The sequence below is a fragment of the Buteo buteo genome, chromosome 15 (assembly GCF_964188355.1).
Source record: "Buteo buteo chromosome 15, bButBut1.hap1.1, whole genome shotgun sequence".
Classification (NCBI taxonomy): domain Eukaryota; kingdom Metazoa; phylum Chordata; class Aves; order Accipitriformes; family Accipitridae; genus Buteo; species Buteo buteo.
Window position 1 is genome coordinate 11608847 of NC_134185.1, and position 18747 is coordinate 11627593.

Here is an 18747-nt window from a genome sequence, read left to right on the forward strand (position 1 = left end):
TTGCACACGTAACCATTTCTGCTATCAAGGGGACCAAAATATGTGAACAGAAGAGCAGCTCCATAGGGTGAGGCCAAGGATTCATCTACCTCTGTAACCAAACCAATGGACAAAAAAAGGATGTCTAGGAAAGAGTACAAAAACAAGACAAGGCTGTATGATGTTTTCCACATGTATTCCTCCAGCTTCCAGGCATTTGCAGGTTTTCTAAACCAGATGCAATTTCTAAGCAGTTAGCAATCTTGAATGGATTTCTTTTCCATGGCTTTGTTCAGCGTCCCCTTGTTCCTGTGTAAGCTTCTGTCACATAAAACATCCTATGGCAAGATCCGCAGCGCAACTGCATCTTTTGTCCAGCTTGAACCCGCTTCCCACTAGCTTTGTTTGTCACACCTTACTTCTTGAAAAGGCAGTGAGCTGTCAATCCACACTATCCTCTCCCTGAAAGGGACTGTCTTTCAGACCTCTAACATATTCCCTGGTTATTTTCTTTCTGGACTGAAAAGTGCAATATTACTTAGTGATTTTTCATCCTGAAACCGTACCATACCTCTGACCATCCTTGCTGACTTTCTCTAACCCTCCTCCATTACATGACTATCTTGTTTATGAAGGTGCTTTCTGTTTCTATAAATAAACATTGTTTGATGTAAATAAAAAACCTGAGCTGATGACATGTTGAAGAATGGACTGTGGACTGATTAAAATGTTTAATAGATTTTATGATTAAGCTTTTCTCTTGAGTATAGTAGAAGCTCTGAAAAGAGGCCAAATATTGAGCACTCCAGGGTAGAAAGTGCTTCTCAGTGAAGAACATTGCGAAAAAGTTGCAAAAAAATAGATTGGAGGTAGTAGCTCATCCTCTCAAAGAAGTCCTGTTCTCTTCAGATCCTCTGTTGCTGCAGATGTTCTAACTGCACCATCTGCACATCCTTAAAAAAGCATTATCATATTTTTCAGAGATAGATCATTTTGTTTGCTGTTTAGTGAAAAGATCATTTACATTTTTGCAAATAAAACATCATATTCAAAAATGACGTACACTTAATTCTATAAAAATATCTTTTTTTTAAAAAAGGAAATGATATTTTTGGTAACACTGTCATTAGCTATGTCATTTTATATCATTGGGTGGACAAACTTAAAAGTCTTGCAACGTTAGGAAGAAAGCGCATCGAGAAGGAAAAAGCAGACAATAACAATTCTGCAGTTCACAAAACTAGCTTACATGTTCGAGGTGAGGTTTTGATCCTATGCAATCAAAGATAGCATATTGTGGTGAGTCTAGGATTAGGTCTGGAATGCTGGTCTTAAAAATATACCAAAACCAGTTGTTATTACTCAGGAAAATGTTTCCACTGAAAGTATGGTAAATATGAAGCCCTGCCAACAGGTCTGCGATTGACTTTTGAACTCTTGCTTTCATGTTGTGATTAGGGTGTAGCAGAACTGAAAGAGAGAGGGAAGTAGAATATTCTTTTCCATAATGATGGAAAGGTGTACTGTTATACAACTGTTTTGTATTTTAATAAGATTTGCAAAGAACCTCCAGTCTTATTTGGGCTGATATTTTGAGGGTTTTAAATTTCCATGGTCTGCTGGCAAATCCACCAAAAAGTAATAGATACATAAGCAGAGTAGTGCAGAAAATGAAATTCAGAAACAGCTGAACTAATCCTTACTGGTGTGTGTGGGGGGGTCCTTAGGGTAGATCAAGGAGGTTTTGTTCTTTTTTTTGCTTATATTTTGTGAAATATGGTTATCTTCTGCTTTTCTTGTTCTCTTATAACTCCTTAAAGCCACCTACAAAATAGGAAAAAAGATTGCTAGAAAATTTGATGCAAAAACTGTAGCATAAAATACAGAAGAGTGCCTTGCTGCTCAACAGATAGCGTAAACAGACTGTTCTGTTGTTGAAGCCGCAATCAGAAACTCCCAAGAAGTGAGGAAATTCCTGAAGTTAAGATTCCTCTGACCAAGCAGCCATCACACAACCACTATATTATCATGCTCTTACCCTAAATATAAACTTGAATGAATTGCTCTTTGTACTGGATGCAGTATAAAACACATAGGAAGAGCAAAATTATTATCTTAGCACAACTCATAACAACCTTCCCTGACTTTTGATCCCATAATCTGAATAATATACTTATTAGTTTGGTAACAGGATGGACAGCCATGACAGATAAAGGACATCCAAAAATAAGTGTTTTAACTTAAGTATTTTTAAAGAGATAAAGAACGTGTTACAATCTGCTTGAACACTTCTGGCAAGAAGTATTTACCTTCTAGGATATACAGCTGTACTTGTACTTTTATCTGCAGTGCCTGAGAAATGTAAAGAATGTTTCCACTGTTACTTTCTGGTAGTGAGTTAATGAAGAGAACCAACAAGAGTTTCTCCTTTTCCACAGATTTAAGTATAGTATTTCTGTCTTCTTCTGCTTGCTGACTGCAGTGGAAACATCATTACTGATCACCCCAAGGTACGAAAGTATTCTTATTCTCAGACCTTAGGCATGTGCCCGACTTCTGTTTAAGCCAGTGGTATTTAAGCTCTTGAAGTAAGAATCTGCTGCATTTCTAAGGGGAGAAGCACAGAAGAACTAGAAGAAGGGACAAAGGTCACCTAAAAATATCTTCATGATCTTGGGAGCCTACAAGAGCTTTTGGCCAATGCAGATTAGGCAGCCTCCCTAGTCTGCTCTATAAAGTGCAATCTGTACAGAACTCCCAGCGCTCTGGGAGCTCGTAGGCTTGCCCTCATTCAGACACCCTCCTACACCACATCTTGGAGGGCCATCAAGCTCAGTTCATCTGCCAGAAGACCTTTTCACCTGCCTTTGCTGTACAGAGTATTTCTAGTATCTCCTCCCACTACTCCAGCTGCTGAATCCAGGATACAGGGGCAGAGTGAAGGTGAAAATCTCATCATGCTTAAATTTAAGCTTGTACTTACATTCTTTCCTGAACTAAGATGTCCTCATACATGTGTTTAAGCAATTTCCTGAATCAGGGCCAAAATGACTGTGTCATCCCTTGCTTTCATTTGCTTTGCATTGTCTAATATTGCAGCATAATCTTGTGGGTTTTGTTTTAATTTAATAGCATTTTAAACATTTCCCCACTATTCTTTCATCCTCCCTTTCTTATTCTTCTTAAAGAAAAATCTTTTCGGAATGCATATCTTGTCTGTATATGATCCACCATCTGTCTCAGGAAATTTAGGATGCATTTATATAGTTATTTAAGTCTTGATGTATGTGCAGTTTCATTTATGTATGGTCTAATAGTATATACCATGGAAATGAATTTTTTTCTTTGACAGCTTTACTGGCTCTTTTTGGAAATGAATTTTTTATGGTGAATTGCAGAGATTTTCATTATTTTTTTATAACTTCATTTAGTCAAACACACTTAACAAAATAATAAGTACTCCTGTTTTTTCTTTCTTTGCTGCTATGCATACAGGAAAGAGATTGCCACAGAAATATGGGTCGTTTTTTAACCTGATGCTCTATAAAATAAAATAAAGAAATGCTAGTTGAAAACCGATTCAGTGCTCCATGATTGGTGGCAAAATTGTGCGGCTATTACAGGGAGCAAATAAGCAAATAATTTGATTTATGATTCTATGAATCATAAAGCTACAGCTAAATGTTAAGTCAAATATACAGCATTTTATATGGGTTTTGGAAATAGAGCTGTGCAGTTTCCAGTTGTTTATCTGTAAAGTGTAGAGATGGATTTTTCAGGAGCTGAGCATTCAGCTTCTACTTCATTATAAGAATCTCATTATATTAGGCCAATATTGTTCACCTATGATTAGTAAGTTTTGTACTTAGCTACATAGAAAAACTTTTGACTTAGGACTGGGTCAGAGTGCTCAGACTGGAAAATTCATTATGGTGAATTTTCAGGACAATGCTACTTTAATAGGAAATTGTGTTTGTGGGCTGGGAAAAGATAACTGGAGAATAAGCTTGCATGTCTGAAGCAATTAAACCCCAAATCCAGCATGGCTGAATATGAATAATTGATTATTTAAAATTACTTAACCTACATGTGTTTTGGACTCTATCCTCATGTTCTTATAATCCGAAAGTTACTGGGCAAAATGGAAAGACCTGAGCTGATTAAATCTCCATTTTGGACTGTAAGTCCTTTCCCAAAGGGATGGTTTTGTAGTATATGTGCCTACAAAGTCTTATAACATGATGTCCTGATCCTTATTGAGGGTATCACATGTTATCACAACATAAGAACTAAATAATAGTATGAAGTTGTCATGCAGATGAAGCAGTTACTATTTTGGGATAAGATTATGTTGTATTACACCTAGAATAATGGCAAATTGTTAATTAAGATCCCTTGATATTTGCAATGATCCAATTTTCTGCTACTTATAACTGCCAAATTTTATTCTTTAAGGCAGAAATATTCCACAATGAATATGTGATCCTCAGGCTACTATCTTTCTTTCTGGGTATGCAGAAAGTGCAGTTAAATGTTTTATTTTTTTCTGGGGACCCACTCAATGGAAAAATAGGCTGCTAATCCTATCCTGTCCATTTCTTTCATATTCCTAGTTTCTGCTCCCATCCCAGTTTCCCCCCTCCCAGCCAGCTCTCCCATCAGCAGCTCTTCCTTAGTGTGGCAAGACTAAGACTGAACAGGAAAGGAATGACACTGTGACTTGGAGATGGTGGAGGAGAAGTAGGAAAGAGCAAGATTAAGACAGGCTGGGTGAGTATTTTGAGAGGGGCTGGTGAGAGCAGGCTGGGAGGGGGGGAAACTGGGAAGGGAGCAGAGACTGGGAGTGGTAGAGAAGTGGTCATGGAAGGAAAGCTGAGAAGAAAAAAGCAATTAAGCAGCATCCTGCAATTAGTGGGACAAAGAGGCTGTGCTTAGAAACCTTATGGGAGCAGGGAGAAGGAGCAGATAATGTGAAAAGAGAGATGCCTGTGAGCAGGACCATCACTGAGGGGAAGAACTGGCTGGATAAAAAGCCAGACAGGAATTGTGAGGAACACGGGGAAGGAAACTGGGATTGTGAGACCCTGGGAGGCAGAGAGAGAGATCAAACAGGGAGCCAAGCATGCTGAACATGAATTTAGAGAGAAGAAAGGCAGGATGAAAACATTGAAACTGGGGAAGCAACCTGGGTCTAAATGCTGGGATGGGAGGGCTGGGGGACTGGACTGATGAAGAAGAAGGGAAGAGGGGAAGACTAGGACTGAATGGATAAGAAAACAGAAACCGGGGTGAGAAACCTGAAGAGTAGAGACTGGAAGTCACTGGCAAGAGACTGGAAGAATGAGGAAGGGAGACATGGGACTACAGCAGGCACAGTTTTTGAAGGGACAAGACAGAAGAGGTCAAAACAGAGGATTTGGGTGGAGGTACCTGTGTCCACCTGAATATTCTTCCATCATGAGCCTGGATTAGGAGCAGTTTTTCTGAGCTTCTTTGTACCTCTGCTGCTAGCAAACATCTATAAAACCCATTAGCAAACTATGTCTCTTGCCTCCTGCGTTTGCAGTTAACTTGAAGAGTGAATGTTACTGCATTAGCTCAAGTATCCAGAGCCCCGTCCTGGAGCTAAAAGTCCCGACCCTGTCGATGGTGTATGTTGTTAAGAGGATGGTGCCACCTGGCAGAACATCTGAATTATTAGTACAGTTTAAGAAATCACAGAAAACTTTAAATGAATTGCAAGTTTGAGTGTTAAGAGGTGTCAGTGTGTATGTGGGCTGTACAGCACTGGTCCAGCCCCTGTCTCTGGTGTGCCCTTGAAGACAGAGTGGGGTGCAGGCTTGTTCCTGCAATACACTCATACAGAAGGGGCAGAAGAGCTGGGGAGCAGAGGACCCGCCAAAGCTGTCAGGATTAGCAGGGCTGGTTAAGCAAACCTGGGGAACCCAAGCAGATTAGCAGGAAGGCATTTTAAAGGCAAAACAGAGGCTGAAAGGCTTCCTCCCTTCTCCCCTGTTAAGTTTGGCCATAGACTGATGTGGTGCTAGGACTTCATCCAAAAAAACTGAAAAGGAGAAAGAGAAGGCCAGTGAGGAATTTAATGGGACAGGATGCTGAGAGACAAACCTTATAAACTGTTAGATTAGTGTGTGTATTTACTTCATTGTAAATGGTCCTGAAAAGGCAGTCAGGTTTTTTACCTGTTTTTCACTTTTAAAGCCTGCAGACTTTTATCTTTGTAGATAAATGGATAAAGGTAAATTCCTTGTCTCATAAAAAGTTCATCAGATGAATGGTGTAGTTCTTTCAAAATGTCATCAGTCTTCCTGGTCCAAGTGGTATTCACAGCAGGTTCTCGGTCAGTGGAAGTCAAAACGCCAGCAAGTCATGTATAATTGAATCTCTTATTTTTATTGTTGAAGCACTGATTTTATCCAGGTTGCCCATGTGCTGCACTTGCTAATCTCAAGGAAAGATATTTGTGATTTTCTAAGAAAGCTTTAAAGACCTTTAAGTTCATATGTTCACAGAGCACACATCCAGAAGGACCCACTGGATCATCTGGTCTGATCTTGTGTCTGTAAGAGGCTCTTCCCTGTCTGTCTATTACTCTTGTGCTGAGGCTGGTAACTCAAATGAAGTCTGTGTTTAAACAATACCTGCCAGAAAAGCACCCAGCCTTGCTCTGGGGACACTGAGAGACTGGAAGTCCAGGACTTCACTTAGTAATTTGTTCCAGAGGTTCATTGCCTTTGGCGCTAAATAAGAATTGCTCCTCATTCAAAATATGAACACATCTGGCTTCATCTTTCAGCCACTGGTTTTTGGTTCTGCTAAAATCAGCAGTCTTTTAGTGCTTTATATTTTTCCTTCATGGAAAAATTTTTCTTCACCAACACACACTAATCAATCATTTTTCAGCCTTCTTTTATGACTAAGCTTCTTAAGGGTCTTCTCAAAAGCTTTTGTCTCTCATATTAGGGTAATTCTTCTGACTCTTTTTGACAGCTTCTAATTTTTCAGCATTATCTGCTCAACGAAGAACCATATATGCCCTATGACACTGATGCCTGTGTTCAGCTGCTTGCTATGCCTACATTCTAAATCCTTTGGAGAGTCACATCTTTACAAAACACAGTTCCTCATTCAGTAGCTACAGACTACATTCCTTGTTCTTGAACCAACTTGTCATTTGGCCCTGGTAAATCACATGGGGATAAGTTTTGTTCCTATATGTTCCTGATTGTTCCATATGCTTCTCCCAACTTCATTTACTGCTTCATCCATCTTCATGTCCTCCACCCATTTCATCTTCACCAGGAGCGGCTGTTGGAGCACAGCCACTATTCAGAGGATTCAAGATTTGTTGGCCTGGATGTACAAAGGTGCTGGTAGGAACACAACCCTGAATCCTGTTCAGTTTGAAGGGGATGCCTGTGTCTGCACTTTACATTAAACAGTTGTATGATAAGAAGCACAGACTGCTTTTTCACCACTCATAGCCTCTTAGCAGGGAGGCTGCATTAAGGGCAGGTCCCTGATTCCCTTCATGCCATACCCCAGAAATCTCTTATGTTTCTACACACTGGTACAACTTGAGTAGAGAGGGTGGAGTGTGGGATGCAGGGAGAAATCCTGCATGTTAACCCCTAGCCTGGCAGCTGAAGTGCTTTCCTGGGAGACGTAAGTCTGCCTTTCCTTCAGCCGAGAAAATGGATCTGGGATGGGGTCTTCAGTCACTGCACAATTGAGCAGAACAGGAGGTTAGTTTATAAAGAGGACAGTCCATTAAATTGCACTCAAAAGTGCTTTTGGATGCTTTGTCATTGCCTCTTCTCCTTGTTTTTTTTTTTTCCTAACTTTTAACCCTTGTGATAAAACTTCCTTGCAAATCCTGGAAAGGACTTACCATACCCTTCAGTGATGTCTTAAAATTTCAACTTGTGTTTGGCAAGATTGGTTCATCAAGCAGTGACACATCAGACCTTAGCAGAGAAAGAACTATATCTATCTGTCTCTGGCAGACTGATTCACAGTGTAGCTTGAAATGCGAATTATATTGCTAGACTTTTTCCAATGGGAATGAAAACACATTAAATAGGAAGCAAAATGGGAGGATCAGAACACAGTGTAGAACTCTTCAGGTGTCACTTGTAAATGCAAGAATAATTCACCTAACCTTGCTGCTGGCTACAGAGCATATTTCCTTCCTTCTTTCCTTCCTTCCTTCCTTTCTTCCTTCCTTCCTTCCTTCCTTCCTTCCTTCCTTCCTTCCTTCCTTCCTTCCTTCCTTCCTTCCCCTTCTCTTGTTCTTTCTTTTTTCTCTTCCTTTCTTTGTCTCTTTCTTTCTCTCTCCCCTTCCCTTTCCCCCTCCTCCTTTCTTTTCCTTTCTTCCCTGCTTCCCCTTTTCCTCCCTTCCTGCACTCCTCTCTCTCCCTCCTTCCCTCCCTCCCTTGTTCCTTTGAAAAGCTATTGACTTTGGGTAAAAAGAGGCAGTTTTTAAAATTAAAAATGGCATAGGGAAAAGTGCAATGTCCTGCCACCTCTTAGCCTCAGTTCTGAGGATTCCAGGATTGTCAAAAAATAGTTTTTGAAAGCACAGAATTAGCTCAGAAGTTTGGGTCAACTCTCATAGGTATCAGTTAAAAGTCAGGTCACGATGACTAAAACTGCTCCCTAACAATAATCTCAAAGTAATAATCAAAGTCGAACTCTTTGCTTTGAAACCCGTGGCTGAGCTCCTGGGCTGTGTTTTGGGACCTGTGTGCCGCTGGCTGCTGGCAGAGCGCGGGCGCTGGCGGAGGGCTCAGGACACAGCCAGCGGGAACCAGGCAGCATGTGCTGCTCCCGTGGGCTCTGCAACACCTCCTCGCTTCTGTTTGCCTTCAGGCCAGTGATGGAATTCACTCAAAAAATAAAAAAAAGGGGCTTGTATCAGAGTCAGCATTAATGCAGGGGGAAGCACTTGAGGAAAGCAAGCCATCAAGCTTGAGGCTGCTGAGCCACCCAAGCTCACGGGGGCAAAACCTTGTTGTTAATAAGGTTTGCATCCAAACTGTTTCCTGATAACGAGGAAGCTACTGGAAGGTTGTGCTGAGCCTCAGTGGCTGGGAGGGCTCCGGCTGCAGAGAGGAGAGTAGGGTAGGACCAGTGCCAGCCTATGGCTGGACACATTTTGGTGCCTGTGCCAAGCCTGTGCCAACCAGCGTCTGGCCAGCTGGAGGGCTGTAATCCACACAGGTGGCTTTAAAATCCCCTTTGCCTGGGGAATAAACTGCATTGGCACTAACTCACGCCCACTTGTCCCCCACATGCTGATCTTACGGCCGAGCTTTGCAGGCAACAGCGACGGACCAGGCATAGTCCCTCCTCAGGCTCTTCACCCCATGCTGAGGATGAGCCTGAAAAAGGCACAAGTTTCCTTGCACCACAGTTTGGGGTCATGGGTGTCACCTCCTCACCCCAGGAGCTCCTGCTGCCAGTCCAGGGACATCACTGGCAGTGTCCGTGGACTTACCTGTCTCTGCCAGAGAAACAGCACCTTTCTTGAGATTGCAGCGAGATACCATGCTGCCCTGCATACCCTGCTAATAAGGGCTGGGGACAGGTATCACCTCTGTGGGATGAACTCTTGTTTTGTGCGGTTGTCCAAGGTACGCCTTCTGCTTTGGCTTTCTATTTCTGATGGGTGGGTGTGCTCCTAGGGCTTTGGACATGGGCAACCATGGGGGACTAATGCCTTCTGGCTGGAGGGGAGCTGGCTGGGCCTCATTTCACCACCCCACACGTCCCACTGCCCCACTGGGTGTGTTTCCCCAGATGAACCTCCCTGCACAGGAACGACCCGCGGGGTTGGAAACATCCTGTTGCTCCGATCATCGTCTTGTGCCTCAGATGATCTCTCCATGCAGCAGGGCATGCCGAGAGCTTCAGGTAGCCAGCAGCCCTGGTGAGCTGGTGGGTGCAAAGGACTGCAGGGTCAGTTCATGAAGTTTTCCTCCTGACTTTCATAGTCAACTCACAGGAATTAATGCACTGCAGAAGATGGCAGCTGTGTTGGAGCAGCACCAAAGAGCTACACGATTTAAATTCTGGTAGGGTAAACACTTGTCAGATAGCTCACACTAATCAATAAATGTCATCTAATAACAACACAATCTGCTATCAGACATGAACTCCATCCATGAGACATTCACCTTGGATTTACAAAAAACCTTGTGGGACCAGCAGTTGGGTTTGGTACATTTCTTGTGAACTACAGCTCTGAAATTCTTGGTTACCTCTCTCTGCATGTCAAGGCAATTAATTTTTTTTTTTTTTAATTTCAGAGGGGGCCAGCCCACATATACATAGCAACGAAAATTATGCCAGTAGAGTCACATGGGAGGAAATATAATGTTAACTTGATCCTGGATGTACTTTTTATGCTTAACAAGAGAAAATCAGGAAATAAGGAGAGTGTTGGATTTAATTTTGAATTTCCTGGCCCCTTGCTGTTTGTTGTCTTGAAGATAACACCATCTAAACATACAGGGTCTTAAAAATTCAATTTCCTTTTTCTATTTCCTAGTTCCTATTGCTCAGGCTTTCAGGCTTCTATTGTGGCTCCTCCTGAAGTAGAGACTTCTTATAATTCTGAGTGTGTTTTCTGTTTCACACTGCATTTACATTCCTCTTGTTCCTTTCCACTTTTCTCCCGAGCAAAAGCTCTCCATTCCTGCATGTGGAGTCAGCCTGTGGTGCTAGAGGGAAGGCACAGAAAGGAGAATTTGTTGATGCTGCCAGACCTTTTGTATTTTCCTTTTCATTCTTCTCTCCGTGTCACCAAATATGGCTGTTGTCCAACAGGGCATGTCAGTGGACCTTACGTAGGGTGTGTTTGATCTCGGTGTCCAATATGCTCTTCAAGAGCAAGAAATCCTCTTTCTAGAGGCCAAAAATAAACCCCATCTTGTCATTGCACCTTGACACCAATAGGCACAAGCACAGATGTTTCCTGTGATGTGACTGAACTCACTGGTGTCATTTCCAGCTGCTGCCACCTCAGTGGAGGAGGGACCTCTGTCAGGATTTTGGCCACAGTTGTGTCCTTGCTGCCCTTGCTATGTGGGGGCTCCCATGGGCCAAGGAGCTCACTTCCCATCTTGCAGTGGTTTCTCCGCAGAGAAGGACCAGCAAATTCAGAGGGATTCTGGCAAGGGACATGGTCACCCCATCCAGGGCTCTTTGAAGGTTTGGTGTTTACCCTTGCTTGGTTAAAATACAGGGTCCACATATAGAAAAGTGTCTGTTGTCCTCACACATTTGTCTCACAGTCTGTGCTTTTTTGTGCTGACTCCTTTAGTGATTTAAACCTGCACAATGTTTCTCATCATTAGATTTTTCACATGAGCCATTCTTTTTATTGATACTAAAAGGGCATCACCTATTCTTTTAGTGTGGCCTGGCAAGCAGCCCTCTGTAGAGAAGGAAAGCAAGCTACATTTTCATAAGAGAGGATCTTTTGCTAACTCTAGCCAGGCACTTTACTTCCCACTTAAAATCTAAAACAAATTAAAGTAAATGGCTTCGTATATGTGGAAATTATTTTCTAATAATGAGTAGGTTTTCTTGTTTATTATTTATGTGCATATAATTCTGGTAGCAATTAACATCTTAATGAAATCTTTGTATAGAATAATTTTTTTAATGAAAACACAATTGTGAATATGATTTGCTGCTCCTAGCAAACCAAGCATAATTAGATCCAGTTTAATAATGTGCAAAACTATTAACATATGAAGAATGAACTCTGAAAACATTCCTATGATGACACAGGATCATCAGAAGAAGCTGAACTTACTTTTCACAAGGTCCTGCAGCACAGATGAGGCTGAGATGCTGTTGCAGTTGCATCATCATGCTGATCCCTTTGGTGAGATACTCAGACATTTATTTGCAGAAAGCCTGTGCACTGTGAACCTTTATTTTCCTTTTCTTGCCAGAGGATTTTACCCCTGGCGCAAGGGATGAAACCTCTTTCAAGTTTAGACTTCAGGAAACTCAATGAGAAATTAAGGTCTTGTTTGGTTTGGGGATTTTGCCATATTATATCCACTGGTGACAGCCGCTGATGGGGCTTTGTCAGTGTTGTCCCCAAGTGCACACAGGCAAAGATGCTATTTGCACTGGTGGAGATTAGCCAGCCCCCAAACAGGAATAAATTGCACAAATGCAAATCGCAGCTTGCTGTGCCTTGCTGATTTATGTCCCTGCCCATGGCAGGGGGAGTTGGACTAGATGATCTTTAAGGTCCCTTCCAAACCAAACCATTCTGGGATTCTGTGACTTGCATAAAGGGCTTTGCCAGTGTCAATATTTTGGATCTGCAAGTGGAGCATTTCTCCAGGGCAACTAAAGGCTAGTGGCTAACACGTATTTGGATGCAACATATCCCACCTAAAGCAGAGCAGTAGAGAGGACAGGCAAGCCATGAAACATGCTTTGGGGTGGCTTGATGCACACACAGGCCAGGCAACTCATGGTCCACTACCTTCCCTCCCAGATTGCACAGAAGCCTCTGCAAAACTTCTGATAAGCCTGTGCCCAAGATCTGAGCTTATAGCAAAGCTTTCATGACTTCTGTCCAGATTTTTCTTTGATTTTTTTTCAATGAAATAATCATCCTGTTCTGCTCAAATTCACATTGAGCAGACCAGGAAAGGAGTGAGCTGGGAATCCTCTCTGGACATCTTAAGAGTTTAGGGGCCATTACAGGCATTTTAGCAGGCTTTGGCCAAGGTTAAATCCAGATGGGCTTTCTCTTGCTGAGATCCATTTTGCCATGGCTTCACAATTATTTATACATCAGGACTCACATTTTCCAGTGTGGCTGTGTACAGCAGTTTTTACACACCTAATTAAGCCCAGAAATGCATGCTTAGTGTTCTAGTGATGACAGAACCACCCAATAATCTTTAGCACTTATGTACATATGAAATGGTGCATACAACATCAAAGCTGTGTACACACATTAAATAATTCATCCTTATAATAACTGCCGGAGGCAGGGGGAGAGGAATTAGCTAAATAGCTCATCCTCGTTCTTGCAGCAAGCCACTGGCAGAATCAGGGTTAAGCACTGCGAGGCTTCGGTGCCGAGCTTTGTGCTTCATCTATTAGCTCTCACTTCTCTGCAGTGAATGTACGTAGCAGCTCATATGTTATTTGGAACATTTCCTACTCCAAGACATTCTCCTGTGGGAAGCAGCTACGAGTCCACATGAACAAAATATTCCATAAAAATAAACTAGCGATCCCCGGGTTGGAGCGGCTGGTGCTGTTGAGGAGAGGCAACACTACACAGATTAACAATGCTGCTTGAGTTGCTCGTGACGCTAACACCGACAAATGTGTTGTGATGCTGGGAGGCCACGCACCCACCTGCTCCAGCGGTGGGCAGGGGCACCTGGGTGCAGGAGCATCGGGGAGCATGGCACAGAGGAGCGTTGGGTGCTGGGCAATGTAGAAAACCCCAAAATAAGATGAGTGTGGCAGCCGTGTCAGTGGCTTTCTGCTCTGCCGTGCTCATGACCAAAGAGTACAGCCCTACCTTGGTCACCTTCCTACTCGCTGTCGTGATCAAATTCAATCAGCTGTCACCAAAAATGACATAAAAAGCGACCCCAAAATCCCTTTCCAAACATTAGGGGTTTGAGACTAGTGGGGGGCTCCCTTCCCCCTCCCTCAGCCTTTAGCCAAAGTGAGCAAATGAAGCACTACTGGAAAACTGAATTTCTCTGCAGACTTCCTGTAGCTTTATGATCGAGATGCATCCTCTTGCATGATATTATTTGCACGGTTCAGTTCTGTGTCACATGCGTTGGCTTTTGTTTGTCTCTTCCTCTGAGCAGTGAGGTGTACGACACCTCTGAAAAAGCCCATCTGTAGAAGGCAGCTTTCTGAGGCTGGTAGAGACGGTATCCAATACTCTGGGAAAGAGCCAGCTCAGATGCAGTAACAATTTGATGTTTCACTGGCCGAGGACAGTAACTCTTGCTATTCTGCTGGCAATTTGCAGGGGTATGGTTCTCTACATCGTGCATTTCTGGCAGACACGGCTATTTTTCCAAGAAGCCTTTGGACTTCAGACATTATAAATGTGTTGCTGTTTTATTTTAATCTAGGTTGCCATTTGGTGTAGTTATCTTTCTGCTCAATACTAGTTTACTTGTGAAGTTTATATTGCCCCTTTGGGATGTTAGCACCAAGTCCACATATTCTTTAAAAAGCCACTTTATCTTCAAAGAAAACACCCTAAAATTCCTGTACATATTCCAGAGCTTTGCACAACGTACGAGAGGCTCTGGAAAGACCTAGATAACAGGGACCATTTTCTATTTAGATATGTTTGGACATTCCTTCATAGAGCACGTGGAAATATATTCCATTTTCAAATAGATACACCCTCCTCCTGTAACATGAGTCAAGAGGAGAAAGCCCACACAGTTGTTTTGGTTACTTAGGAACTTCCATGCCTGATTAATCAGTTTCTCTCCTCTGTTTCGAGGAACCTAATTGAACTTGTCATTTTATTCCTCTGAAATGTACTCATAGATTCAAAAAATTCTGGCATTTCTAATATTTATATTCCACACTGTAGTTGCCAAATGTACCTCCCTTGGGGATAATATAGATTGGCTTCCATCAAGATCATCCTGTACATTTTCTGGTCCTTGCCTATGGGGAATGGAGCATCTTCTGCTCTTCTGGTGCAGTTTAGCAGGAACTGAGCCCATGCCTATACCATGGGGTCTTCCGTATCAGCAGTGCACCTCCTTCTCTTGCTCCCACCATATCTTTTCCCTCCAGCATCTTCCAATTACAGTATTCCTTCCATTACCATTAAATTTAATATAATCCATCAAGTTGTCCCAGAGGGGATATCTTTCACTTTGGATTTATCTGCTAATAGACACATGGTAGCAGATGATCTCTCTCTCTCTCTTTTCCGGTAGATTATTAATTACTAACGCAATTTTATCACAGAAACCTGACAGTGTCCAAACATAGTCTCGTATCTTCCCATTTCATTAGAATTTCTCCAGTGTAAATTACTGCCTCACAGTCCTGGTTTCTATAGGTGCTCATTGCATTCCAGTAAAACTAATAAAAATAGAAATAAATTATTTTATGGGTGTGTTTCTTCATCCTTAGCCCCCCATTCATCGTTTGACTCTATTCTCTTCAGTGCATTTACACACTCATTTTTCACAGATTTATAAATGTTGCAGTGGGGGCCTTGGATCAAATTCTCAGCTATAGGCTCAGGGCTCCCATCTAGATGAATAGCTTCTTAGGTTTAAGGCCAGAAAGAAACATTAGATCATCTGTTCTTACTTCCTGTATATCACAGGCCATTACATTTCACACAATTACCCATGTATTGAACCTAATAGCTTCTTTGGCTAAAGTACATCTTCTAGAAAGGCAGCCAGCCATGATTTGAAACTCTCCAGAGATAAGAATCCACAGCCTCCCTTGAAGATTTGTTCCAGTGGTTAATTACCCCCACTCTTAAAAATATATGCCTTATTTCCCATTTTAATTTGTCTGGCTTCAGCTTCCAGCCACTGGCTCTTGTTATGCATTTTTCTGCTGGTTAAAAAGCCTTTTAGTAGCTGGTATTTCCTCCCATGGAAATGCTTCACATGCTACAAGAGAGTCATCTTTCAGTCTTTTCTTTGATAAAAAAACAAATGTTATGAGCTAGGTCTCTCACAGAAAAATGTATTCTCAAGCCATTAAATCATTTCTATGGCTTTTTGGGCACCTTTTCCAATTTTCCCTCACAAGAAATGACATTCATGTGTCTGACTGTGATCTGCAGGAGGAAGCCCTGCTGCCTTCTCCTCCATCCATTTAGGATATAGTCCAGGTGCCATCAAGACACGGTCACACATAAACACAATGCTTGGATCCAGTCCTGGGAGGTGATAAGCTTTTTCAACCAGTTCAGCACATCCTGAAAACTCAGTCTTGTCCTTCCCAGGACAAGGAGGCTCAGGACAGTAATAGTCTTTGTCCAGATGTGTACGCTCCCTCCTGCCCTCCCAGCTCATCGTGAGATTGGTAAGAAGTGCCATGCTGCCATGTGTTCCCTTGGCCGAGCTGGCTGAAAAACCTGCTGCACCTGGCAGCGTGTCTCTTCAGGGGCCAGGTACGCATCAGGGGACTCTCCTGGCCTCTGCTGCTCTCCTTCTGCAAGAAACCTCCTGTAACAGGGTGCAAAGTGTGGGGTGATGGATGAGCAACCACACTGTGGTGTGGTAGATGGGCTTCCAGGGCACGGTTCATCAGGGATCTGCCATGGAGAATCTCTTTTGGGTTTTTGTGTTGTTTTGCTTCCCCAAGAACTGGCAATTTCTCTGCAAATAATGGTACTTCCAAAGAAAAGGCTTTTGAGTGGTCATTCCCATCTGTTACTCAGGCAAGGAACAAGCAGCTATTGAACAAGTGTACCGAGCCTGTCCAGGTCTAATGTTTATTTTTATTAGTGATAAATAGCTGTGAGTGTGTCTGAATGTGTATTCTAGATAACGAAAGCTTCGTTTCAAAAACCGAACAACAAATAGCTTTAAGGAAGTTTTATGCCTGAACTGGAAAGCACTGCTGGTTTTGTGGCTTGTGGACCCCAAGGAGAAGTGAGGACTGGAAGCACTTTGCATCAGGCTCAGGCTGCCTCAGTTCCATTTGTGTTCAATTAAATCCTGGCCAGCTAGCAATACCCATCCTCATGCCTGCTGCTGAACCCGGCGCTGCTGCTGCAAGAGGTTAGATGTGGCTGGAGTGTAAGGCAAAGGGTAGATGCCCGAGGCAGCCGTCCCTTGTCCATCTATTCAGACCAGGACGAGGGTGCTGCCCCAGAGCCCCTATTTAGGTGCATATAAACCTTTATGCTCCAGAATGAAGGTACTAACGGTGGTTGCAAAAGATTTTAAGTGCCTTTAGATATTAGACGTTGCCAATCTATGCTGAATTAACGAGGCTTAGGGTGCCTGAAGTTGGCAGATGGTGGGATTTAGGTCTGCTTATGGCTCGTGGCAGTACAGGGCAGGGAAGGCATCAGGCAGAGTTGCCCGTGCAGGGATGCACAGCCCCAGCCCTGCGCCTGCCCTTGATGTGCGGTGTTTCATGGCATTGTCTTCTAGCACGCATGCGAGAATGACAACTTGTGCCAGGTAGTTTCCTTCCACCTGTGCCAGCCAGCATTCAGAAAGTGCTTCGACTCTGCTCTTTGAGCTTCATTAGCAGGCTCCAAGCACACATCCCCAGCCAGGAAATCAAAGGCAGTAAATACATTCAGACTTTCAAAGCAAAGTCAGATACTGTGAGAAGCACTGGAAAAGACTGTGTTTGCAGGCTGCTGACGGCAGTGGGGAAGGAAGAGGCGATGCTGAGTGCTTTGCAAGACCTGACCCTAGCTGACAAGCCATCGGCCTCAAGGTTTGGTTTTTATCTTGGAGCCCCACCAGAGGGGTTGAGATGTGGTTAGGTGTGTCACTCCCAAGTCTCCCCTGGATCCCTGAGCTCATGGATGTATTAGAGAGAAAACACCTGTACTAATACATAGTCCTGAGATCTTGGTCTTCTGCAGACCTCATGGCCACGGTGTAAGGTCCTCCCTTTGGGCATGTGGAGAGGAAAAGATGAGGCAGGGAAGAACCCTTCTTTGATGTTGAAACATTTTATTTTTCAGGGAGGGGGGATAGCTATTTATTTACTTTTGATGGAGCCAGGGCAAACCATTTGTTTGATGGATTAGGCAGTTAGTTTTAATTTGTCAGGTTGCCTAGGGTACAGGACAGGCAGGTTAGCTGGAGCAATTGTCTCTATACAAATGGAAAGAATAATGTCCTGAAAAGACAGCATTAAGGGGACTGCTCTCTCCTCTGCAGACCATTCCACAATACTTACCCTTTAAATCCCAGTCAAGTCTCTTGAGGAGACCTGAGTTAGCAGTTAGAAGTAAAGGTTTGTGTGGCCTTTTAGCTGCAGACTAAATACAGCTCTAATAATGCAGCCTTTGACATATGCAATGCTGTTTTTTTCCCTCGTAGGAATTGTTCGATAAAGGCTATTTTTTTTTTTTTTGTGCTGTTGCTAATACCTCAAGGCTCTATTATCATGAGTTGCCAGGTGTAACAGCAATATATGTAAAAACAGGCCATTAACTCAGTGACTTGCAAAAGAGAATATTATGAGTCTACTCCTCTTTGGCCAGACAGCTTACACATTACTGGTAATGCCTGGCTCGTTTGGTCCCCAGTTTATGTTAAAATGGCTTAAGGGTACACGAGGTACACACATATGTTAGTGTGAGGAGAGGTACAGTCTGGACCGCCAGGATGATGATGACTGCCAGCTTCCCATGTGCATCTTTGCACCCCAGGGAAAATGTGGGGTACTTCGCCCTCCTGTGAAAGGATATGGTTGCAATTACTTTTGTGGAGTAAACACATCCACAGCTCCGCAGTGTGACTGACTGATGTATGACTGGCCTCTGTCGCTCTGCCTGTGAATGTGGTAGAGCTCTTGTAATTTAGAGCAGCTTCTCCTCCGGATTTATTTACCAACCCAGCCTCTAGAGAAGATTGATTTTTTTGATACAGAACTAGACAGTTTCTTTTTTTAACAACACAGGCCTGTAAAATCAAAGTTTGACTTGTTTTTTCTACAAGTGAGCATTTCCCAAGTGCTCATGTTGTCATTGGTAGGGATTCAAATAAA